Source organism: Ceratotherium simum, chromosome 3 (assembly GCF_057802395.1).
Source record: "Ceratotherium simum simum isolate JZ-2026a chromosome 3, ASM5780239v1, whole genome shotgun sequence".
Lineage (NCBI taxonomy): Eukaryota > Metazoa > Chordata > Mammalia > Perissodactyla > Rhinocerotidae > Ceratotherium > Ceratotherium simum.
The window spans coordinates 5625190-5652111 of record NC_141902.1 but is presented as its reverse complement, the minus strand read 5'-3'; the positions used below and the strand labels follow the sequence as shown (position 1 = coordinate 5652111).

Here is a 26922-nt window from a genome sequence, read left to right as displayed (position 1 = left end):
TATGGGCTATGGATAGTGACTTCCTTCCAAAGAATACAGTATGGGAAGTGAGAGAAAGATTAATTTCAGAGTGGAGAAATCTGACAACTATTATCCCAGCAAAGTCATCAAGGTTAACCTCAACAATGATAAATCATGTTAATTTTATGTGCCTTTGATATGATTTGACAGCAATGACACTTTACCTCTGTTTTCTTCTTCACAAAACTCATAACCCCAGTTTAATCATGAGAAAAATATCAGACAAATCCCAATTGAGGGTATGTCCATAAAATACTTGACCAGCACTCCTCAAAACTGTCAAGGTTATCAAAAACAAGGAAAGTGTCAAAAACTGTCACAGCCAAGAGCAGGCTAAGGAGATAAAACTAAATGTAATATGGGGATCCTGAATGGGATCTTAGAACAGAAAGAAGACATTAGGTAAAGACTAAGGACATCAGAGTAAGATATGGACTTTAATTAATAATAATGTATCAAGAGAGGACATGTCAGCAAGATGGCAGAATAGGAAGCCCTGGACTCTCCTTCCCCCCACGGACACACTGATTCATCAACAATTCATGTACTAATTCCTCTTGTGAGATATCCAGAAACTAGTTGAGAGACTCCGCACCCCAGCTGAACATGAAACCAACCACATGGAAGCCAGAAGCTGATAGGAAAACTCAAGACCCTCTCACCATAATCTCTACCCCTAGCACAGTGCCATATGGTCAGAGGAAACTCTCAGCTCCAGCTTCTCCCTGGGAATGGAGAATTGCATTATGCTTCCAAGGTTTCAACTTTTCCAGGGATGGCCCAAGGTACTGGCTTCTGTCTTACCTGCCTCAGAGCACTGCAGGACCTAGCATATTCTAGATGCTTGACTGCCAGTGAGAAGAAAGAGGATATTTGAACTAGCACCTGAGCAGTCGCCATAGTCTCTGCCTCTGACTCAGTGCAGAGCAAGTGGGTGAGAAAATCCCAGATCCCAGCTTCTTTCTGGGGAGGGAAAGAATTGTACCTCACGTCCAAAGTTCCAACATTTCTGGGGGCTGCCTGAGGGACTGACTTTTGCCTCTCCTGTCTTGGAGTGCTGAGGGGACCAGGCCTACTTTAGACACCCGGGCACCGCTAAGAACAAAGACAATGGATTGGACTAGTATGAAGGTTTGAGAGTCCCTTAAGAATACTTAAGAATAAACTTAACTAAGGAGGTGAAAGACTTGTATACCGAAATCTACAAAATGTCAATAAAAGAAATTAAAGAGGACACAAATAAATAGGAAGACACCATGTTCATGGATTGAAGAATTAATATTGTTAAATGTCCATACTGCCCATAGTCATCTACAGATTCAATGAAATGTATATCAAAATCCCAATGGCATTTTTTATAAAAATATAGAAACAATATTGAAATTCATATGGAACCACAAAGGACCCCAAATAGCTAAAACAATCTTGAGAAAGAAGAACAAAGCTGGACACATCACACTTCTTGATTTCAAGATATATTACCAAGTTACAGTAATCAAAACAGTATGGTACTGGCATATACATTAAGACAGACATATAGACCAATAGAACAAATAGAGAGCCCAGAAATTAACCCATGCATGTCATCAACTGATCTTTGACAAGGGTGCCAGGAATACACAATGGAGAAAGGATAATCTCTTTATAGATGGTGCTGGGAAAATTGGATATCCACATGCAAAAGATTGAAATTGGTCCCTTATCTTACACCATACATAAAAATCAACTCAAAATGGATTAAAGACTTAAATGTAAGATTTGAAACTATAAAGCTTCTATAAGAAAACAAAGGAAAAGCTACACGACAATGGTCTTGGCAATGACTTTTTGGATTTGACACTAAAAGCAAAGGAACAAAAGCAAAAATAAACAAGTGGAACTAAATCAGACTAAAAGACTTCTGCACAGCAAAGGAAACCATCAACAAAATGAAAAGCCATCTACTGAATGGGAGAAAATATTTGCAAATTACATATCGGATAAGAGGTAGTATCCAATATATATAAAGAACTCATACAACTCAATAGCAAAAAGCAAACAATCTGATTAAAACATGGGCAGAGGAACTGAACAGACATTTTTCCAAAGAAGACATACAAATGGCCAACAGATACAGGAAAATGTTCTCAACATCACTAATCCTCAGGGAAATGCAAATCAAAACCACAATAACATATCACCTCACACCTGTTAGAATGGCTGTTATCAAAAAGACAAGAGATAACAGGTGCTGGTGAGGATGTGGAGAAAGGGGAACCCTTGTGCACTGTTGGTGGGAATGTAAATTGCTGCAGCCACCATGGAAAACAGTATGGAGATTCCTCAAAAAATTTAAAGTGGAACTACCATATGATCCAGCAAATCCACTGCTGCATATATATTTGAAGGAAATGAAATTGCTATTGTCAGGGAAGAGGGAGAATCCCCCCCGCCCTTTCCCTTAAGGTTCTTATGGCTGGCTAAATAATTAAAAGACAGGTTAGCAGGAGAAAATAATACCAAGTTTAATAGCACGTATACATGGGAGAAACCAGGGAAACTGAGTTTCTCAACACAATAGCAGAGATTCTCATCTTAAATACCATCTTCAGCCAAAGACAAAGGAGGATGTTGGGGGTGGGGGAAGTCAGTTATGGGAGATTACCAGTAAAGCACAGTAAACAAGAGTAAGGTTATTATGCAGATTTAAGGCCTCACCTTCCACGTTGATAAGTTTCTAGAAATGAGGTCATCCCCTCTCTTCCCAATACAGAGAGGGAGATACCTTTACAAATGGAGATTTCCCTTATAAAAGTCAATGTTTGTCTGGCAACTCCTAGCAGGGCTACCTAGAGAATGTGGCTGGGAAGAGACAGAATTTTTGATAAGAGGGGCCCATCAGTGCCATTCCTATTGTAACATCTATTTTGCATTATATTACAGCCATCAGATAGTAACTCCTTCTTGGAACAGGTCTTCTATGTTAAATTCTTTAGGCAGTTAGTGGAGGAGGTCAAATGTCCATCAGAGAAAACAATCAAGGTAAAGAGATATATTTCAGGGTGGCCAATTTTGATCTCCCACACTATCTTGAAGAGATATCTGCTCCCCCATGTTCATGCAGCATTATTTACAATAGCCAAGACATGGAAACAACTTAAGTGTCCATTGATGGATGAATAGATAAAGAAAATGTGGTATATATTAAAATGGAATATTATTCAGCCATAAAAAAGGAGGAAATCCCACTATTTGCAACAAGCTGGATGGACCTCAGGGCATTATGCTAAGTGAAATAAGTCAGAGAAAGACAAATACTGTATGTCTTCAGTTATATGTGGAATCTAAAAAACCAGTTTTAACAATATTGTATTGTATATTTAAAAGCTGCTAAGAAAGTAGATTGTAAAAGTTCTCAATACATGAAAAGAAAATTGTAAGTGTATGTGATGATAGATGTTAACTAAACTTATTGCGACCACTTGGATGTATATACCTAACCATTATGTTGTACACCTTAAACTAATACGATGTTATATGTCAACCATATCTCAATAAAACTGAAAAATAAAAAGAATTATATACTTTTTACTATAGTTATCCAAAGTATAATTTTATGTAATGGAGAGATTGATATTGACTTCTACATGGTTAGAGAACTGATAAAGTTTTATCTAGGTGCGACTGAGACAATTATTTCTGTTCTCCCAGGCCTGAATTTCTCTTCCTGTGGACTGCAATTTCCGGTAATCTGAGTGTACATTGAGCTTCTTGGAAAAGATTATTCCTTTTTGAGATAATAATAACAATAATAATAAATATTTATACAGCATTCACCAAAGGACCAGCATTGTTCCAAGTGTTTTACAGATGTTAACTCACTTAATGCTCACAACAACCCTATTGGATGGCTTCTGTTATTAATATTTCTGTTTAACAAACAAGGCAGATTAGTCTCACACTCTATAAGAGGCAGAGCAGGGACTATGAACTTACTAACTATTAGGCTTCTCTGTAAAGATGTGGCTTTAGGGTACTGGAGTCCACACTACTAAACTACTACATTTTTAGTTTGTATATGAAAGTGCTCAATTCATAGGTTTTAGATAACAATTATGTTCAAAAGAAAGCTTTGTTTCCTCCAAAGTACTCGAAAGAATTCTGGCTGTCTGCTTCACATACTATTATGAGGAAGGGCCGAGTTCTGCTTGGTGCCCTTTGCTGTCTCACCTCAGCTTTCAGTGTTCCTCAGCCTTCTGCCCGCTGAGCCTTCTGCCCCAACTGCTGTGGTGGAAAGGAGTTCTAACCTGATTTCTGTAACTAGAGGAATATTTTCCTGATTGAGGTCCAGGAGGAAAACTGATTCTCAGGCCACGCCCAATCCAGGCCAAATGATATCAGTTCTCCTTAGTTGTGTCCCTAACACAGTTTTGAACCGAAAACTTTTGACTTACCTAATGAAAAGTATTTGAACACAGATTTCTAAGCTATCAAATGCTAATAAGAACCATCAAATACCTAATTATGGTTTTCTTTGCTTGATCAAAGATCTCTACAGGAAGGAGATTGCCAATTCAGTAGGTGCCCCTTTCGCCACTGAGCCAGATCTAAAGCAAAACCCTAGGAATTCAACCTGCCCCAGGACCAGGTATCTTTCCACTGAGAAATGGGACAAAGGAAGTATTTATTTATAGTATTAAAACATTTTTTTTGAAGTGCTCAGGTGTGCTGGTTAAAATCCAGTTTGGATAATTACATTCTTTTCACAGAAATTCCACGTACAATTATAACTGCCAACTCCAATTTCACCAACAGTTAGAATTCTAAATAGTCTCTTTTTGACGCAAATTGTTCTTTATTTCCACTTTGCAGTGGCTGGCCAACTGTCCCCGTCTTCCCTATCGCTGCCTAGGATGAAGTAGCACAGGAAAGTATTTTGGGGTGTAATTAAGTGATTTGAAATGAATGGCACTGTATTAAAGTGATGCAGTACTTATTAATACACCATCTGATTATGTAAACTGCCATAGATTTTGGAATTCTTCTGATGATGAATGTTTTGGCTTTTTCCTTGTGATATCCTGCAAACCTAGAACTTAATGTACTATATTCTTTTGCTTTTTAAAAAATACCCATGTTTTATGATTCTTCTTTTAAATATGTGCGTGTGTCACCTGTCTGATGAAAATATATTCATGCTGTTGTTGTTCATTCTATATTGTATGACTTAATCTAGTGGAAAGATAAAGTACTTTATATGGAAAACACAGTAGTTCACTAACACATATATCAAATCTCTTCCAGGAACTGAGAAATATATGAAAGAAAGTTCGTTCTTTTTTCTCAAAGAGCTTATCATTTTAAAATTGAGGGAACCAAAAATAACAGGAATTTAACTTAAACCTAATATTCAGAAGAAGTATGCTATATCTTAATGATACCGGCTCAACACAAGGTTGATGTAAGGGAAACCATATTGTAGAAAAGAAACCATATTGTAACTTTGAATGACCTCTGATTAACTCACCCAGATATGCTCTGTAGCTTTTATGGCCCTCCCAGCTGCTATAAGTTGATAACTTTGTTCTTTTGAGTTCCTTAGGAATGTGGTGACCCCTGGGCAGAAAGTCTATGCTGATAGCCATCATCAATGACAACTGAAAGATCAAGGTGTAGGGTGTTGCTCTGGTCTCTGACGCATGTCTAGTAAAACAAAAGACTAGCAGGGACTAAGAACAGATGTCTGCCCCCACCCAGAGGTCAGATGGATGCCCCCACCTGGAGACCAGCTGCCTCCCCCATCCAGAGAGCAGCCCCCTATGTAACTGGCCTCTAGTCTTTGTTCTGTAAGATGGTTCTTTCGGACATTAGTAGACCGTCTTCCCCTTTGCTCGCAAGCTGTAATAAAAAGTCCTTTCTTGGGCCGGCCCCGTGGCTTGGCGGTTAAGTGCGCGCACTGTGCTGCCGGCGGCCCGGGTTCGGATCCCGGGTGCGCACCGACGCACCGCTCCTCTGGCCATGCTGAGGCTGCGTCCCACATACGGCAACTAGAAGGATGTGCAGCTATGACAGACAACTATCTGCTGGGGCTTTGGGGGAAAAATAAATAAATAAAATCTTTAAAAAAAAAAAAAGTCCTTTCTTTCCTACCACCTCGCCTCTTGACTATTGGCGTGTCTTGCGGTGGGCAGATGACCGCCGTCTTGGGCCGTAACATTAAGGTGAAAGCAGTTTTGAGAATAATCTCGTTACTATCCCTGGATTTCCTCTTTTCTTCCTCCTTTCACGTCACCTTTCTTATCCCCAAATCTCAGAGAAACACATTCTTAGCTTCTATTCTTGCTTCCTACTAGTCCCTTTTGTATTAGTGTTTTATGTCTTTCTTTTCCCTACCTTGCAGCCTCCTCTAAATATTGAATATGTGTAATGACTCTCAACTTTTCACTAATACCTATAATGCATAATAATTACTATTCAGATAAACTAGACTAAGTCTCTTTGAAACACTGAGAACTTTGAAAGGTACAAAGCAGTAGTCACTCAATGAATAATTGTTGTGCACTCATTATAAGACAGACATTTAAAAATATTAGATACACAATGGACTACTACTCAGCCATAAGAAACGATGAAATCCAGCCATTTGTGACAATGTTGATGGACATTGTGGGTATAATGCAAAGTGAAATAAGTCAGAGGGAGAAGGTCAAATACCATATGTTTCCTTCATTAAGTAGTAGATAATAACAACAATAAACAAACACATAGGGACAGAGAGTGGATTGGTGGTTACCAGAGGGGAAGGGGGGAGGGAGGAGGGTGAAAGGGATAATTCGGCACATGTGTGTGGTGATGGGTTGTAATTAGTATTTTGGTGGTGAACATGATGTAATCTATGCAGAAATAGAAGTACGATGATGTACACCTGAAATTTTTACAATGTTATAAACCAATGTTACTGCAATAAACAAAAAATTAAAAAAAAATAAAAAAAATAAAAAATAAATAAAAAACACCAAAAAAAATATTAGATACAATGATTGTTACTGTTATTTTACTAAACCAAAGTCTATGTCAAAGCTCAAGGGCACACAGCACGCCTAGAGTAAAGCTTGAGTTCTGCCTCTGCTCTTCTCATTCCCTACCCTGAGGTTCAGTCCTCTAATACCAACCGCTTCACATGTATCATTGCAATCAGCAACGCAACAGTACGTGAACCTCCTCAGGAGTCTAGTTTCTCTCTCTCAAAACATAAGTCAACCATTTTGCCAGTCTTCAGTTCCAACCTGTATTCTGTTGGAGCAAGAAATTAAAATTAAATCCCTGCCAGTACCCCTTTTAATATAGTTAGGGAGGTGAACAATCATACATTACAAAAACATGTTACTCATCTGGATGATGTAATTCAGAGGCTACTATTAGATTTCCCTACCTTAAAGTGAAGGCAACAGGCAAGAACACAGAGACTGTGAAATTTGAATAAACAATATCCATATTTAAGAAATAGTCAAGCGGTTCTAACTGAAGTTGTCTTAGATCATCAAATGGGACAATCACACGCCTGTCTGAAAAGATATGCCCTCAAGCATCCGAGAGGGCTATTTAATAATTGGAACTGACAAGGAATCCCTCCTTGACCAAACTCGTCAGGCTCCTTTGAGCCCTTTTCTTGACAAGGCCCTGTCCTTGGCTGTCTGAGCCCAGTTTTAGCAGAGAATCCTGTCGAACTCAGTTTCAGCAAGAATCCTACTAAGCAGTTTAGCGAGAATCCCCCAACACTTGATATCCAGTCATGATCCTCTTCCCCACCCTTGACGAGTAATCAAGTTCCTCTTAGTAATTCTCTATCCAATGACTCCCTCTCTGTGCCTGTTGGCTATAAATCCCCAGCTGCCCCTGTTGTATTCAGTTGAGTTCAATGTTTCTCCGCTATCGCAATAGTCTTTCTCTCCTCTTGCAGTAGTCTTGAACAAAGTCTTCCTTGCCTGTTTAATTGCACTTGGTGCAGTTTTTCTTTGACAGAATCAGAGTGAGCTTGATCCAAATATCTTCCATTGTAGCCTACCACAATATGAAGCACCCACCCTTATAGATGGTTTTTAAGAGGAAGACTTACAAAAATGCAAATATATAATGTAGGAGGAGCATATATTAACATCCGTTTGCCTTTAGTAGGTTGTTGAAGGGATGGGATCCATGACAGGTAAATTTTAATCAGGAGGAGGATTCTGGAAAACAATTACAGGATGAGGAGTTTACCTGAGAGTAGGTGTCTATCTAAGACCACAATGGGGGATCCCAGGCAATTTGGCTTTGGGGTAGAAGATAGCTCACACATGAGGTACAAGTGGCCAAATGGGGAGAAAGAAGGAAGGCAAACAAATGGAAAATGTTTGAGCACCTGAAGAGATGGCAAGGATATAATTGAAGTGGATTCTGCTGTTCCTCATGTTTGTATGCTCTCTACAAAATAAGCTCTAGTGAACACCTTAGATGGCACTGGACAGAGTAACTTCACAAAGAGAGTTTCCCCTAATAGCTGACGGTGTTTTATAAATGAGGGAGAACTTCAGTTCTCTCAATTCTGACCTAAGAATCTTAGCTGAAAATGTTGCTTGTCTCTCTTAGGAAATATGGGGGCAGGGTGGAACCAAACTGTATTGTCCAATACTGAAAATTTTAACAAAAAAATAGGCAAATAAGCAAAAGTTAATTTTTAAATAATTTATAAAACATTTAAACTTGATCATTCTTTGCAGACTCTTATCCTCAGTAGGATATGCCATTTAGATTCATTTTCAAGAATCAGCAAGTTATTTGCAGCGAGCCGCATACATTCCTTTCTCTTATCTCTTTTAAGGGTGAGAGCATTGACAACAGTGAACTGGTTTTCTAGGGCAACCTTTGACAAAGAAGAAAAGCAAAGCTAAGTGGCTTATGGAGGCCTTGAACCCAAGACCTTGACCATGTTCTGATCTGTAACAAAACAAAAGCATTGAGAAAGACAGCTATTTCAATCATTCTCATCTTAGACCATAGCTTCGAACGCGTTTTATAGAACCCATACCACTCTCTAAGGATCATAGTATTATCTCTCCAGATTCACACTATGAACAATGAAAATACCGGTCCCAAAAGCCTTAGAAATAACTGTTTCTTTTCCTGCTTAGGGAATGATTATCTCCATTCTAATAAGAGCCTGATGATTTTACTCATTTTATTACAGTAGATGATCCTTGGAAGAGATGTGACTCTTGAATACTGTTGTGTTGACTGATGAAATTTTTTTCAATGTATTTACAAGGACACATTACTATGGTACTTGATTAAAAAAAAATCGTTTCCATAGATCATTTTGTCTATTTAAATGTGGATAACACTAACTTACTCAGAATAGTAGGGGAAGAAACTGACAAAAATAGTGTTAAATCCGTTTATAGAGATGAAAGTGGATAACAATAATAACGAAAAAAGGTGAGCATTATCCCAAGATTCTACAGTAAAATTTGCTTTGGCAGAAACAGAACTGACCTTTATGTGCATTGAATTTGATCTTAGATTCTACAAGTATCTGCATGAGAATCAAAAGCTGCTTTCATGGTTCCTCCCATTGAATTCAAGGGGTATTGTCTAAGTGTATCGAGTTGGTCGGAGGCTGCCGATTCCAACAAAGAATCTGATGAGATTCAGACTACTTGAAGGTAATTAAAACAAACAGTAAACACAAGCTCTTCTACTCCCACAGCAGAATGCTACTTTTCCGAATGTAAAGTGAGTGTAAAGCGCAACTGTGTTGCAGAGGGAAGTATGAATAGTCAGGAAGTCACCACCTACGCTCCTGTCCACCAGGCACGTCAGAGGTCACCCAGTCAGAAATCACTCAGGAAGTCTTTTTAGCTCTGCAGGCGTGTGGTTAATTGTAGAGACTAAGATTGACACTAAAAAGGCTAAAAGGCTCACTGTTTTCATAGCAAATGCGTTTGAGTGAATACAATTATCATGTGAGCCTTTCCACTTTAAAACAAGAATATTTGAGCCCATATGTAATATAGTTAACAACTGTCATACACACACAAATGCAGACTGATTCTCTCGTGGACAAGCTCTCCTTCGTTGCTCCCACAGCTTCGACAGCCCAACCCAAACAGGAGTTTTCTTGGAGGATTGCCATCTTGCTCAAGATGCCAGGCCCATGAGACTGCTTTAACAGATTTTCAAGAAGCCTTTCGATCTGCTCAGATTCGTCTGCTGGAACGTGCATAGCTTCTGTCTCCTCTGCCATCTTTCCTCCAATATGTCTTTGCTTCATTTTCCCTTTCGCAAAAATGTTTGCTGTAAAAAGGACCTTCAATGAATCCATTTCAGCACTTTTCCATCCATCCACAAAAATCCATTTTTCACAGCTCCAAAAATCAGGGTTGAATCTTCATTAAAGAGCCAAACACTTTAAAGCATCGCCGCCTTACCTTTGTTCTCTCATTTATATGTCGTCCTTGTGGTTTGAAAACATTTCTATCTTTTGCTTTATTTTATTTCCTTAAAATTAAAATGTCCTTTGAGAAAATAATACAAAATAATTTGACTCTAACCACCACCTTCTAGTTTCTTCATACTGTCGTCTGTCTCCTGAATGAAGATACTACGATTTCCTATTTGGTCAAGATCATGCCAAATTTAATGCAGTCATCATTGCTTAACGACAGTGATACATTCTGAGAAATGTGTTGTTAGGCGATTTCGTATTTTGTTGTTATGCGAACATCTTTGAGAGCACTTACACAAACCTAGATGGTATGGCCTACTACACACCTAGGCTAGATGGTACTAGTCTTACGGGACCACCTTTGTATATGCAGTCTGTCGGTGATCCAAATGTCATTATTCAGCGCATGACTGTACTTAGAAATGCCACCTAAAACATCACTATAATAATGATGATGGTTTTTATTTTTTTAAGTATAATCCAGTATAAGAATTTGTCTTCCCAATATTTTAATCCAGCATAAGACTTTTGTCTTCCCAATATTCATTTAAACCAAACTCAAAATGAAGCTTCTAAAGTTTTCCTAACTTTTGATATTATGGCATTGTTTTAAAATATGGCTACAGCCACAAAATAAGGAATGCTTTTTGAATGATGTTTTATAATAGTGTGGTATTATTGTGAATGTATATAGTCCATTGACTTGCAACTACAGAAAAGATGTAGATGAGCCATCTCAAACACACACATACACACGAGCACATACATGCATGTGTACATACACCATATGTATTTATTACATATGCGCACATCATTACGTTTCATTTATTATTATAAACAACTAGAAGGCAGTATAAGCTCCACATACATATAATAAGCACACATGCATCCTACCTGTACTGCTCAATTGAAAAGCACTTTCTTGCTCCCCAACTATTGCTTCTAGTTGTCAACTGAAAAAAATGAAATTTAACCTAAATGTCAAACTTCTTTAGAAAAGGAGACCCTTGCGTACTAAGGGGAATGCAAATTGGTGCAGTCACTACGGAAAACAGTATGGAGGTTCCTCAAAAAATTAAAAGTGGAACTACCTATGATCCAGTAACTTCACCGCTGGGTATTTATCCAAAGGAAATGAAATCACTATCTCGAAGAGATATCTGCACCCCATGTTCATTCCAGCATTATTCAAAATAGCCAAAACATAGAAACAACTTGTGTCCATTGACAGATGAATAGATAAAGAATATGTGGTTTATATATATATATATATAAAATGGAGTAATATTCAGGCATAAAAAAGAAGAAAATTCTGCCATTTGTGACAACGTGGATGGACTTTGAGGACATTATGCTAAGTGAAATAAGTTTGACAGAGAAAGACAAATGCTGTATGATTTCACTCATATGTGGAATCTAAAAAAAACCTGCACTCATAGAAACAGAGAACAGATTGGTGGTTGCCAGAGGCAGGGAGTGAGGGGTGGGGAAATGGGTGAAGATGGTCAAAAGGTACAAACTTCCAGTTATAAGATAAATAAGTTCTGGGGATAATGTACAGCATGGTGACTATAGTTAATAATACTGTATTGTATATTTGAAAGTTGCTAAGAGAATAGGTCTTAAAAGTTATCATGGCAAGAAAAAAATTGTAAAAATTTGTGAAAAAAAGGTCAGTTTGATTAGTTCATATCCTGGGACCAATAATTGTTGGGTTGTTGATTGTACAGACTTTTTCTAGTCATCCTGCTTGGCTGGAGAATCTGAGACACTAACAAAATACACACTGTCAATTGACGAAAAAAAACCAAAAACAAACAAAACAAAAACTTCTCTACAATATGTCTAAAATGCCATTCTTTCCTTAAACCTTCCAAGATCAGCTACCACTACCCATCCCAGATGTATTTTCTACTCTGAACTCTCAAAGCAGTGTGAATATCAACCATCTATCTGTCATCTATCCATCTATTTGTCCATCTGTTTTCTTATTCAATCCATAAATATGTTCTACCACATTGCTGGAACTCTATTAGGCACTTAGGAAAACATGCACAATCCTCGCTCTAGAGGAGTTCACAGTCTATCATTGGGGAGGACAGTAATTTCACAAAAATCAAATGCATTTGTAATTACAGAATTTGATATTATTTCCTTTGTTCCTCCGCTAGAATATGAGGACATTAAGAGCAAGTATTGTGCTTTCTTCCTCTCTGTATCCTCTTATAGTGTCTAAAACATTACTTGCATCAAATAGCTATTCAGTTAAAGATTAAAAATTTAAAAGGCTTCACATCTAATTCCAACCTAATTCTGATGACAATTTTTGTTTTAATCATCTTTATTCTTCCAGGCCAATTGCTCTGCTTGAGAATTCTAGTTGTTAGGAAATTCAATTAGGTAGAAACTGCCTTGGTCTAATTTCAGACTAACGTTTGAAAGATTTCTGGTGATGACTATGGAAGTGAGGAAAAACCCCTCAACTGTAGTTAAAGTTTCCAGCAGTTATGTTTCTGTGGAGATTTTTAAAAAATAATTTCGTTTCATTGGAGAATACAAATATATTCAGAAGATTTCTCCAATCAAAACTATACAAATTGATGATGAAATTTCCACAAAGCAAACATCTGGAATGAACACACAGAACAAGAAATTGAACTGTACATATCGACACAAATATAAAATCATAAAATGATTTGATCCCAGTTGGTAAAACTCATTTTATACAATTACTGTCACATTGTCCTGTACAGATACTTAAATATTTTATCAGAATGCTAAATATTTTAATACAATCTGCCTGGATTTCTTTTAGGTAAAGGGACTGTACTTATTTTCATGCTTGTACTATAGAGTAAAGAAAAATGTGCTTCTCATAGCCAATGCTTTTCCAAAAATAGATGTCAGTTGAACACTCACGTCCAGCTGGGGATCCTTTGCTCTCTTGGCCTTCTGCTGCCTCTCCTTTGCCAACTCTCGTGCCTGAATGAGCCTCCTCTGTTTCTGCTCTCAGAGCTTCTGGCTAGTGCTGGATCCACTATAATTTCATGCTAGATGATCACTGGTGCTGAGAAATCCTTTGTTTCATCTCTTGTTGACTTCTACTTTGTTTCTGGAAGTGGCAGTTCCAATTGGTTTGAATTCTGCTTCAGCTCTTAACTCTAACTTTTAATAATTGATTTGGTTTGTATTTACTGAGAAGTGTGAATTTTTCTAATTTTCTAATTTTATTCTCACTTAATTTTTCTTGTCAGTGTTAATGCCCCACCTGGCCTTTTTAGTCCCTAGTTATTCAGCAAAGTTCTTTACTCAATCCTAGTTTGCCTCAACTTTCTGCAGCACTCTATACCGTGATGCCTCTAGAGAACCTGGATATAATTGGGTATAAAAGGAAATGTCCCACTTTCTTCTCTCCCTCTAGTCTTTCTTGCACATTTCTCTTGCCTTGGCTTCTACCACACTTCACATATCCTGGTTTTTCTGCTAAGAATTGTTCTTATATCTTCATAGCTGAGTTTTTTTCTCCCTGCCAAACTAAAATATTTGAAGAAATGGATTTTTAACTCCTCTGACACATAGTTGGTGCTCTGCAAATATTTTTAGCTGAGTAAATCCAATAAAATTCTCTCATTTTTCTCTTTCTCTCAGTCTTCTCTCTTATCACTTCATTTGTTTTTCTCTCTCTCGTCTCTATCTTTGTAACAATTCTCTTCCTCCTGGAAACTTTCCCAAGATGGTAAATAGGCTTAAGTCTCCTTCATTAAACACATAGACACAGAATAAACATGTCTAGTTAAGTTTTTCAGTTGTAAAAAATGGAAACCAATTTTGGTTAATTTAAACATACAAGGTGTTTACTAATGAGTCTCCATATCTTATGGATTGGCATAGCATGATATTTTAAAATCTGATTCCACGAGGCTTATAGTGGGTACTGGGAAATCCTCCAAGACTCTGACATTAAGCTGACTACCAATCCTAATTTGTATGGATGATGTGAATTTCCATTTTTTTGGTTTTCATAGGTGTTTTAGCGAGAATTTAGGAAGGGCTGCATTAGGCACAAATGCCATTTCATACCAGAAGCCTCATTCATTGAAGCACTTGGATTGAATTTCCCAGAGTGTATTTTGAAAACACTAGTTCAAAAAATTACATTAAAAAAAGTGTTTCACAGGCCAAGCCAGGAGATTTGGGCTATGTTGAAATAAAGAAAGTTAAACATGTTCCTTTAAAGGAAGGCTTCCCAAAGCTTTTGATATGTTAATATTAAAGGGAAGTCCTTGGCTAGGGATCTAGTATGTATAATGCATTGCCCAAGTGTATCTGAACACAATTCCCCCACCACTTTTTTTCCATAAATCATTTCTTGAGACTAGTGTTCCATGGAACATATTTTTGGAAAGGGCAGTTTATAGACCGTTTTTATCTTCTGGAAGTCTCCGACTTCTTCCTGGAGTTACTCACTTTGTTGTTGATTATCCTTGAGAGGAGAGAGAGATGGAACCAGAGGGCATGAATTCTCAGCCAGAACTTTCTCTTTTCTTGGGCTTATTACTCCAAAGAGCTTGCCAGTAAGTGGGATAAATATCTAAACAGTTCATGTTCAGCAAAAAGGAATACGTTTTTCCATTTCCAAATAAATTACTCCTCAGGTGTTTGATTGCAAAGAAAGCTCACACACATGTACGTCACTTCATATCACCTCGTTTGCTCCTAATGTGACCTCTATTCTATCTTCCCTGCTGATTTAACTCAGCTGCTTGGTCAGGAAAAAATTGGGGCTTCTGAGGAAAAGAGAGTAAAATATAGAAAGATCAATATCACTGTGTTTTGTTTTCTGACCCCTGACCGTTTTTTTCAGAACTCTAGTGGTTTATAGTTGACTATGACCGGACTGGGTAGGTAGGTCTGTTCTAGGAGATCTAAGTTGGATTTCAGTGTCACTGCCTTTGGAGGCTGTAAATCCTAAGTAACAAGAAAGACTAGTATTTAGAATAGTATTTCTCTACTTAAACTATGCTGTGGGCCGTTAGCCTCACTAACCAAGGGTTGCAAACTTGAGATCATATGTAGTTAGTAACACCTACTGTGAAACAGGCTGTTTTTTCTACGACCAGCCATAATACCTGTCTAGATACGCTGTCTTTTAAAACATTGTGGGGTACAAGAAACTGGCCCCGACTACCCGCTCTCCAGCACCTCCTGCCTGTGCCCATCACCAGGGCCTAAAAAGCACCAGTTGACAACCGCTGATCTGAACAGAAAACAGTGAAATGCCAAGAACAAGGAGAGAGGAGGAACTGGGGAGCCATAGTTATAAGGTATTATAAGTATATAAGGGGGAAGGTTAACATGGTAAAAGTTTGCTTCACCAGCAGCTGGGAACTGCCAGTGTAGAATGTCCAGGGTAGATGCGGACAAGTCCAATTCCAGCTGGATCTTGCTGAATCTATCTGTTATCCTTGGGAACTTTGCCAAGACTAGTAACCATGAGACTACCAAGTATTTACCGCAGGGTAGACCCCATCACTGTAGTGCTAAAAACAGTTTTCCAAGTGCCAGGGGGTTATGTTTGAATTCCATATCTCAGATCAAGCAAGTATCCCTAATGTGTCCAAGATTGTCAAATCTTTCCAGAGCCCTTAACAAGATTATCAACAGCAAATGTTCCATCTGGTGTTTACCCAGTAGTTATAATTAATATGTAAGCTTCTTGATGTAAAGGATTGTATTAGTCAACATTCTTGGTTGCAAGCAAAAATTCAAGGCAGCTTTGTTTCAATGAGGGGATTTATTGGAAAAATACTAGGGTAGATCACAGAGCTGAGGGAAAAGCTGTAAGAACCAAGAAAGTTCTAGTAGGCTACAATTTGAGATTTGATTGCTCCTAGAATTCTCTCTTTTCATCTCTCTTATCTGCTGTTCTCCAGATTTTGACTTTATTCTCCCTTTCAACAGATGAGCTTTTTCAATAGGTGACAATATGGCTCTAGGCCTAGAATATCCTAGCCTAGTAAATCCAGAGGGAAGACTCATCATTTCCCATTTAAATTTAAAGAAATTCTAGGAAAGGACTCTGATTGATGTGGCTTGGTCACATATTTACCTTCAACCAATCATGGTGTCCAGGGAGATGGGGTCCTATGATTGGCCAGACTGAGTCACATTTCATTTCTGTGCCCATGGGGACAGGGCATTATGATAGGCAGTTCCATCAAGCCCACATGACACCAGGGACAAATAGATCTCAAAATGAGTGGGCAGTGTCTACAGGTGTGTGAGTGTGTGTGTGTGTATGTGTGTAAATACATGCATTTATGAAAGAAAGAGAGAGAAAGAGAGATTACTAAAAGAAAATGAAGAAGGGATGCTGAAAAGAAAAAAGGATAGACATCATATCTTATCCAGACCTAACATGGCCCCCCCATAAGTATTAATTCAATTTCCTTATACTTTTCATCTAGGGGAGATGATGTTCTTGAAAAGGCCTCATTGAGGATTGTGTCAAATTCTGGCATTGATTCTAGAGGAATCCTGGAAAGATGCAGGTGGTCTTAGGATGTCAGTGTACTTAGTCGAGTGGGATTTTAGTCTCTGTCAATCTGAAAGCATGGCTTATGTTTAGATGAGATTCATCACTGTCTGACACTGGCACTGAGTAGGATGCTTCTAGTAATAGGGGTTCCTTGTCTCAAAAAAGTGCATTTTCTTCAATAGCTATGTTGTTACATTATTTCCATATATTAAATCATACTATTACCTCTTAGATTTATAGAGACTCTATGTAATCAAACATTGTTATATGATATAGTTCTTCAGTGTTTGAATACTGTTCTTAAGTCCTTTGAAGTTGTCTCTTAAGGTTATTTACCTTCTTTTCTGCCAACCACATCATTTGTGAATGACAGCTCAAAATTGCTCCACACCATTGAGCAATGCACATCAAAACCCTGCTAATATTTTGCCTTATTAATCCTATTTCTAAGAGTTTATCCTAGGGAAATAATTATGTATGTAAAGCTGTAAGACTTAAGATACTTTGTGTGGAAAAAGGAGAGTAATTGAAACAGTTGAAAGTTATAATTGCTTAAATGTCCAATAATAATGAATTGGCTAAGTTTCGAAATGCTCATAGGATGGGATATTATAATGCCATTGAAATATTTCATAAATAATCTATTGACAGGGGACAATGTTCATTCTATAAGGTTGTTTCAATTGTCTCTTGCTGTATAACTAGTCTCCCCAACACTTAGCAGCTTAAAACAAAAAGTATTTTCTTCCAACTGTGGGTTGGAAATCTGGGTGGTTCTGCTTCTCTTGTCTGAGATCACTTATACAGCTCTAGTTATCTGAGGCTTAACTGGGGCTGGAGAGCCCAAGATGGCCTCACTCACCTGAATAGTAGTTTGTGCTGTTGACTGGGGTGCGTTAGTCCTCCAACGCTCCACAGCTTACACAATGTCACTTCTACCAAATTCTTTGGGTCAAAGCAGGTCACAAGACCAGCCCAGATCCAAGAGATGAGGGAACAACCTGGTACATGAGCTTCCCCTTTCTAGAATGTCTTCCCTCTGACTTCCCATCTTTAAATGCCCTCCATCACATAGGCCAGCTGTAGGTCCAGTTCCGCTTGAAAGCCTTCTCAGGTGTTACCAGTCCACACTGATCTCTTATTTTCCTAAGTTTTGATTGCCCTTACTGCCTGCACTCTCCAACCTAGTATTTGATATATTTGGCAATGCCACATAAAGTAAGGACAAATGTCTTCTACTGTATTTTTGCAACAAGTTTAGTACATAGTGCTAGGCACCCACCAATGACTTAGCCAACACTGATTGACTTGACTGTTAACAGTTATTGTTTTTGCTTAGAAGTTTACTTTTCTGAAAATGTTTATCACCTTCTAAGCTCTGGAATATCCCTCCTTTTTGACTGTTTTGCACTGTCCTCTCAACCCTCCTCACCCCATGTCTGCCTTGAATTTGTACTTAAAGTACCTAGAATTTTGCCATAGTCTTTCTTTTGTAAATGTATTTCTTTTTTTAATATCGATAATTGGAGTGGAGTAATCATGTCCAACATGATCCATTTTAAAACTTTGATACTTCAGAATTTGAAAATTAAGTTAGCTTTCTATTTATTAGTCTCAGGATTCAGCAATTTAGTGGAAGCGTTACCAGTGTGTATTTTTAGGTGACTTAAGGCAATATTCTGAGAAGGGCATTATTTAACTTGAAGAAATAGACTATGCTTCCTTCTTTTCTTCCTTCCATCTTTCCTTTGTTCTCCACTGTGAGCAGTAAAACCCTGTACACAGAGGTACTTGACAATAGCACAATAAAAATTGAATGGTCAAAGTGGTCAGAATTTTGAGAGAAAGATTCTTTAAAATAATCTTATGGGGATGAAAGCTTAGCTGGCAATGAACAGAAGAAATTGTTCTACTTATGCTGTTCATCTCCTACTTTTAGCTAGGTCAAAAAGCAAGAACTAAATTATCACAGTCAGGATCTGCAAAGTTTATCACATTTCCCCTTCTGTTCGGAAGGTTGCTTGCGAAACATGTAAATCTGAGCACAAAATAACTTAAACTCCCAACAAATATTATCCACCACAATTTCAAAATTATAGCTGAAGTCTCAAGAACTAATTTAAGCACAGCTGTTATGATAGATTATTCACTAGATCAAAATGTTTTATCAAATACTGTCTGCTGTCTGGGAGTACACAATCCTTTTAGTCTAATCAAAGATGCAAATAAGTTTGCTGCCTTGGACTCTGGCCATTTTCCTTAACACCAAACAAAAACAAAAGGCTTCAACAAGAGAGAGACATAAGAGAATTAGAAAAGTTTATCTTTTGGTAAAATTTTATAAACTAACCAAGTTCTTTCAAAAATTGTCATGTCAGATAAAAAAGTATACTGAAATTCAGAATCATTTTCTTTTCTTTGCTTTCTTTGAAGAAGAGTTGATGCATTAGTAACTGACTTTACAGCTTCTAGCATAAATATTAAACAATGTTTAGAGAAAATAAGAAAGACTGAATTTTAGAAGTCTCTGTTCAACCTTCACTGACAATTGATCCACAACATAGAATTTTCTCCAATGTCATATACAAAAGGCTAAACCTGGGAAAAATAGAATTAATATATCAAAGGAATAACAAGTGGAAACTTTTCTACTTCAATAATAATAAAAAAGGCATTACACTTTTTCCAACTTTGTCTTAAGCAAATTATTCTAGTTTAGGTTAGCTATGAAAAAACACCTTTTCTAATAATTTTTAGAATTACTTTCTATAATGACATTTCCCTATCTCTGGCAAAAGAAGTATTTAGATACCAAAAGACATAAATACTATTTTGGGAATTTATTCTTGCCTATTAACTGTTTTTCTTTGCTAGAACACTTTTTTAATGATTTGTTAAAAAATGAGCTTCCAAGTGTCCCTTCGGGACTTTCTCTGCAGACAAGCTCTGGACCAGCTTTGTCAAATTCTATCAGGTCTCTCCTCATAGCTGATGGAATTAGGTGTTCTAAATAACAGATACTAAAAGTACAATTAGTCTCATTTGCTGGGTGAAACCAATAAAGAAGGAATTGACGTTCCCATCTTTTCCCCCACCATGAGTTCTGTGGGATGACGCTCCCTACTCAGCGTTTTCTCCTTCAGCTGGGTTGGTGTGCCTAATGAAGGATGCTGTGTTAATGGCTCCCCTCGCTTCTTGCTCTGCTTTCTGTGCCATTGGGACCTAGGTAACAGGATTGGTTCTCGGGCTCTCTTCCTCACTGCAGTCCTTGTCTGTGGTCATTCTTCTCATTCATCCCTCTACCTCATGGGAGGTTACACTAGTTAGGACATACTGGGGTAAAGCTGAAGTAATGAATTAAGCCCCTAAGATCAGTGGTTTACTAAAACAAAGATGTTTTTCTCACTCACATTTCATGCCCGATGAAAGTCAGCAGTGATGGTGTGGGGTTCTGCTCCATATAGTTGCTCAGGGACCCACTCTGGCTCAGCCACCATCACCTTTTGATACTTCCATCTCCAAATGTGGTTGATTGCACGATGGTTCCAGCAGAGGAAGAGCAAGCTGGAAGGTTGTGTGTTGGCTTTTGAATGCTTGGACTTAGAAGTGACATGCATCCTTCTGCTCACAGCCCACATGGCCCATCGACCTGCCTAAGTAGCGAACATGGGGCCTTGACATGTGGACACAGGGATATTTGGTGAGCAATAAATATCTCTGACATAACATTCCCATTTGGCCATTAATATTCTCTTCTGTCTTCTTTCATACATAGAATACCTCCTCAAAGGAGACAGAGTTCCATCCAGTTATTGCATAAAGATAAAAATTTAGGATGGCCCACATTAGTCCTACACCTGGTGTAATGTGCTCCTCTTAGCGTAGAGTCCTGTGAGCTGAAAGACGTGCTATCTTTCCCACAAACCTACCTGAAGTGGTCCTACAGGGACAGGACGACTACAATCAGCACTTCCATTAAGGAGAGGAAAGATGGAAGACACGGCAGTTACCGTCTGTGGCGATTCTGAAATCTGCTGGCTGACACTGGGAGGGCCCCCATCCCTACCCTGGGGTGGAGGAGTGTTCCCTGACTGGACTCAGCTCTCCTGGCACAGCCTCTTTGTCCACTGTCCTCACTGCCTTGACTGTGTCCCTGTGAGCGTCTTCTTCCTCCTTGTCTTCTTTGGCCACTTCTGAAGCAGGTATTGAATATTACCTTTTGAAGGGTCTATGGTTTTGGAAGCCTAATTCCTGTCCCTTGAAGTTGGGAGCCTAAATCATTTTATATCTCAAAGAGTCAACAGCTTGCAGTTTCCTTGATAGTCAACTCTCTTGAAAATTTAACAGGCTTTTATTCAAATCCAGCTAGTTATATAACCTAGTAACTAAACCAACATCTATGTTTGAGACTTAGTTCTCAGATCTGCTATAATTCTTTGCCTTTCGTCCCTCCATGCTCATCTCAAACTCTCTTTGTCTTTCTTGACTTAATTATGGATACATTGAATCCATCTAGAACAACAGCTAGAAGGCCACACCCTTAATCTGATATTTCCCCTGAAGCGTTCTAATCCATTGATAGGTTTTATTGGGCACTATCGGCTCAATTTTTAATCTCATCATTTATAGTTTAGATTCTAAAAGCCATTGGTTTGTGCAAACTGTAGGGCCCTGAATTTTTGGATATTTTCTTTTCTCTTTCATTTCTTCTTACAATCAGTAAATTCTTTCTTGAGATTCTCATCTTTTTCTGGTATTTACATGCCAGACTCAACTGAAATTAACCAACACACACGCTAAGTTTCTTTTCTTCCAAAGTCTTCCCCTAGAGCTGCCTGTTCTGTACTCAGTTGCCTTCTTTCCAAGTTACATCATGTAACTATTTACCAAATATTTTGCCATTGCATGACTAAGATGACCATCTTTTTAGCCTCTGATATCAGTTTCCTTACCTCCTGCTATGTGACCACTAAGCCAGTGATATTCCTTAGATTTTTGTTATGGCAGCACCCCACTGCTGGCATGAATTCTGCATTCATGAGACAGGCTAGACTATGCTGTGTTAATAATTTACTCTGAGGTATCAGGGGCTCAACACAACACTGGTTTCTTTCTTGCTCATACTAGATGTCCAACCAACAGAAGGCCCAGTACAGCATAGTTACTAACAAACTCAGGCTGACCTAGGCTCTTTCATCTTATAATGTCACTGTTTCAGCATGTGACCTCATGGTCGCTTCAGAAGGGAAGAGGAACTACCTACTGGCTCTTAAATGTAAGGGAGGCAAGAAATAAGAAGAAGCAGAGAGGTGTTTGCTTAGTAGTCAATATCTCTGCAGAATAAATTCGGAGAGTATTAGCCCAACATAGAAAGACAAAAGATATTTAAAAATTAAAAATATTACTGACAAATACTATATTATCACTGATTTTATGGTGCCAATAATAATATCTTAAAGATCAAACATTTTATTTCTCCATTTCTAAGAGTATATTCTTATATCAGTATTATAGAGAGTCTTCTGTAGGCAGTATGATACTTGCACTTCTCTTTTCATAATCCCCCTAAGATAAAATAATTATAAACAGAATTTCATAAAATATTTTATTTTTATCTTTAAAGATAAAGGTGGTGAGATAAGCAGAGGGAAGTCTACATCCTCTTCTAAGCTGCTTCCTCCTTGGGGTCATGGGAATCATAAACATTTACTTTTTTTTTTTTCTTTGTGAGGAAGATCAGCCCTGAGCTAACATCCATGCCAATCCTCCTCTTTTTGCTGAGGAAGACTGGCTCTGAGCTAACATCCATGCCGATCTTCCTCCACATTATGTGGGATGCCACCACAGCATGGCCTGATGAGTGGTGCGTCGGTGTGCGCCCGAGATCCGAACCCGGGCTGCCAGTAGCGGAGCATGTGCACTTAACCGCTACACCACAGGGCTGGCCCCCATAAGCATTTACTTTTGGAAGCAATTTGAGAGGTACTGGAATTCAAATTCCTCATTTTAAAAGGTGAGGAGGGAGAGACTTAGAGTGACTAAGTGACTTATCAAAAGCGACCCAACTAGTTACTGCCAGGAACTATGAAGTCTAAAATTTTACCCTGCTCGAAGCTAACAGACCTGTGTTCTACCACTTTGTTGGTGTTGGTAGAGTATCTTCATAGTTACTCCCGCATCAGAGACAGAGGACTTTATCACTCACAGCAAAAGCAATAGCCAGAGTTTCATGTTCACTTGGGTTGGTTCCTTGTATCCCCCAAGTTCCAAGCCGGTGTGCCTACACACACAGTGGGTTGCATTACAGGAGAGGCGCACTGAACTGGGACTTGGGGAATTCACTGTGTTTAGTGAGCAGAGGCAGGCATGCTCTTTGTCTGGAGAGAGGCATTCTCTCATTTTTCAAGGCTGCTTGCTGCAAACGTGACCCTGATAAATGGCCCTAACTGTGCCATTAGGGCCTCTCGTTTATGGCATACCCAGCAAGAATGTGGAGAGATGCTCGGGGCCCATGGTGGATTGCTGCATCCAACAGTTGGTAGCAGAGTTAACTAGCTCTCTCAATTCCTGGTTTCCTAAACTGTCCATAGCACTGCCACTGAAGACAAAACCTTTTTCATTTTTTTTAAATTATTTTCATTCTGTTTGAACTGTTCTTTATTAATTATCTTCCTTTTTGGAAAAGGCCCATATTTTCCAGTCCTATTTACATATTTAACATTTTCTTTTGTCAATGATCTGATTGATAGATTAGTATCAGGATCACATAAAATGACTCAATTGTTTCATATATGATAAGACCTAGTCAAGGACCAACAAATTTGTGCCAGCAAATCCTGAATTACAGGAAATTCATCTGTTGAAAATATCATTATTTTACTTTTAATTTGTTTTATACTTTGTTCTCACTAGTCAACCTTTATGGATCTCCTACTTTGTGCCAATCTATACTTGGAGTATAGGTTCTACAACAAGTTACAAGTCTTGCCCTCAGAGTTCTTATAAGACCCATGTATAAGAAAATGAAAACCAGTGAAGAAGCGTATGCTGAGTGGAATGAGCAGCAGAAGATTATTAGGTTCCGGAAGAGTTAGCGATTTCTGGCTAGATGAGGTCAGGCAGGATTCGTGGATGAGATGGAGAAAGGAAGATAGTTCTTAGAGAAGGAGAGAAGAGTGCGTTCTATCACTCTTTACATTCTCTCTGATTTTAAAAGGAACATTAAAAGATACTCTTTAATGGTAACTGTATAGGCGTTTTCTCCGTCTGTTTTATCCACTGTTCAATCTTCAGTTCTTAGAAAAATGCCTTGCCCATGTTAGAAACTCATAAAAACACTCAATGAATGAAGGAGTGGTGGTTGGAGATGTGCATGGAGTGTCTTCGACATTCACCTTGTACACAGCCCGCAAACTCATACAATATACAGTCCACTTATAGACGGTTTCTCATTCACTGAATTGGGTCTTGATATGGCTCTGACGAAATGGAATTTCAAGACACCAGCCGTGATGTAGTCTGCTCCTGGCCCTGGGGAAAAGGACCTGATTTCAACGTGGCAGTACAGGGGGATTTTTTAGCCAGCTCCAAATCTTCCGCAGTTGTACCCAACTCTCTCTTACCCTCTGAAGTGAGGAGCTTTTTGGGACACTAGTGGCTTGGATCTTGTGTTCTCATATAGTGATTTTTTACCAAGCCTAACTTACCTTTTCATGTACTGCTCTCTGTGTTCCACTTCCTCCCACTCACCCCTAACTGCAGGCTCGGAGGTGTGGAGGCCACACTGGCGGAGCATGGTGCAGCACAGCCACTGTGCTGTAGTTGTGGAGACAGCCTCCTGCTATCTTGCTCCCAGTGCATACTGGGCCCTGCTGGCAGAGGTTTAAGGATCAGAGACAGCTTCAACTCCCATATACGATGATTCTAGGCCCATGGGAAAGGGATAAGCTTGGATCATTCCTTTCCCCTGTCATCAATTCCTGACAACCCCACATGCCTGCAAAGATTCTTGTCACCATGTTGCTTGGACCTGAGAAGGGCAGTACCACCCGAGCTATTATTATTATAATAATATAATTATATAATATATAATAATATTCTTATATATTGTGATATATATGCTGAAACATAATATTTCTGATTCTTATGGGGATGAAACCACCTTAAAGCCATGTACACTCAACTTTCCAACATTTGACTTTCAAATATATATTCAGAAAAATAGAAGATATTGCCTATATTTTGTTCTTGGACCATAGATTTTATGTCTACTACTAATGCTCACCACACAATTTTCTAGTGAAAACTTTAACTTGGGTGAAGATAGTCATATCAAAATTAGGAAGAATAGGAAAAACAAAATAAATTAACTTAGTAACTCGGGAATGCCTTTGGAAGTATTTGCCATAAACATTATGGAGTGTTCCATTTAGAAATAAGTTAATTAAAAGGAATTGTTTACTAAAAGTGTTATAGATTGTAGAAACCTTTCCCCAGGTAATGAGTGCTACATTTTCATGTGGTTCTTTAGAAAATTTTAATTTTGCTGATGCCTTATGGATCTAGTGAATCTAATAATGATTAATATGACTTTTACCTTCCTTGGAAGGAAGCTGTTAGATGTTATAACATATATATTCACTTACTTAGGAAGAGAGACTGATTCTGTAGAAATGTCCTTCTGTTTAAAAATCTTGCTACTGCAATGATGTAGATTTCTGAAGGGAACATAAAATGGGCAGCCTGAGAAGGATGCCAGATGGTCCAGCATTGCACAGAGAGAGGTGTGAAGCCAGGGGTAACGCCAGGTGGTGCTTCCTAGGATCATAGTGGAGATGGGAGCGAATAAAGTGTTGCCCTCACTCTGCAGCTTTCACGTCTAGGCTAATTCTAGGGACTCATAAGCTTCGTAGGCCTGTCCAGAAGTTGGGAAGACTGGAACTTGACAATAATTTAGTTTCCCTGTTGGATTTACTCTGGCCCCAGTTTACTTCAAGGCCAGAGAACTTGTAGGTGGAGCTATTGACTTAGTGGAATGTTATGATTAGTCCAAGAGTGATCAGTAAGTATCAACTTTTCCCCTTCCATGTGTCGGCTAAAGCCCTGTAACTCTGGCAAAACTCAGCTCTTGAGGGAATCCCAGATGCTATGGTCTGAATGTTTGTTTCCCCCTCACATTCATATATTGAAATCCTAGCTCCTAAAGATGATGGTGTTAGGAGGTGGGGCCTTTGGGAGCTGCTTAGGTGATGAGGGCAGAGCCCTCATGAATGAGACTAGTGCCTTATAAAAGAGTCTCCAGAGAGATTCTCAGCCCTTCCACCATGTGAGGACACGGTGAGAAGTCACCAGCTAAACCAGGAAGAGGCCCTCCCCAAAATGTGACCCTGCTGGTGTCAAAGGATCTTGGACTTCCCATCCTCTAGAACTGTGAGAAATAAATGTTTATTGTTTATAAAACACCCAGACAGTATTTTGTTACATCAGCCTGAACGAACTAAGACATAAGACAAATTAAAAATATGAACCCAGATATTTGTTAATAGTGCTGAGGGATTAAGAATCATATAATATCCAGAGAATATAGTAAAGTAGCACAAATCATTCATTTATTCAACTATTAATTATTCATTGGTGTTTAGAAGTTTCAGGTATTCTGCTGGCCCTGGAAGAGACAAACAGATTAAAGACATAGTCCTAGTCCTCAAGGACCTTGTGGTTTAAGTGAACAATGATTATTTCCTTGAGAATTTTATGTTCACACAAGAGGGCCAATTATGTGGTACTTGGGACTGCCCAGTTCTTGGCTTTCCCCATGCAGCATGCGTATCCACTCAAGAATACTTTGTTAGCCAATGTACTAAAGTACAAATGCAACCATAGTGAAGTTTGATCAACAACA

General features: G+C 38.6%; 1 pseudogene; it reads right to left on the bottom strand.

The window, feature by feature from the left end:
• LOC147917402 (vasculin-like) overlaps positions 1-24816 on the bottom strand; it is a 56896-nt pseudogene extending 32080 nt beyond the window's left edge.
• Between the last annotated feature and the right edge of the window lie 2106 nt (positions 24817-26922).